Source organism: Piliocolobus tephrosceles, unplaced genomic scaffold (genome assembly GCF_002776525.5).
Source record: "Piliocolobus tephrosceles isolate RC106 unplaced genomic scaffold, ASM277652v3 unscaffolded_10505, whole genome shotgun sequence".
NCBI lineage: Eukaryota > Metazoa > Chordata > Mammalia > Primates > Cercopithecidae > Piliocolobus > Piliocolobus tephrosceles.
Genome location: NW_022291539.1, coordinates 377 through 634, shown reverse-complemented (window position 1 = coordinate 634; position 258 = coordinate 377). Strand labels below are relative to the sequence as shown.

The 258-nt window shown below is 25.2% G+C and overlaps 1 long non-coding RNA gene across 1 annotated transcript in view; it reads right to left on the bottom strand.

The window, feature by feature from the left end:
- The window catches only part of LOC111532818, a 431-nt gene extending 183 nt beyond the window's left edge, over positions 1-248 (bottom strand). The window contains exon 1 of the long non-coding RNA XR_002728656.2: positions 130-248. This is a non-coding gene — a long non-coding RNA (uncharacterized LOC111532818). The remainder of the gene's footprint in view (positions 1-129) is intronic.
- Between the last annotated feature and the right edge of the window lie 10 nt (positions 249-258).

Here is a 258-nt window from a genome sequence, read left to right as displayed (position 1 = left end):
ATATATATATATATATATATATATATATATACATATGTATATGCATTTGTGCATGTCTCTCCTTTGAACATAAAAACATTTGTAATTTTATGATTTTTTATATGATTTTATTTTATTTTGAAGCATTACTTGTCTCGCACGGTTAAATCTTAAGGATATTGATTCCAGCATATCCGTTGCGCTTGAAGAAGCATTGTCCATGGCTGTCATCCTCGCCGACTTTATAATAAAAAAAAAAAAATAAAAAAATTAAAAAAA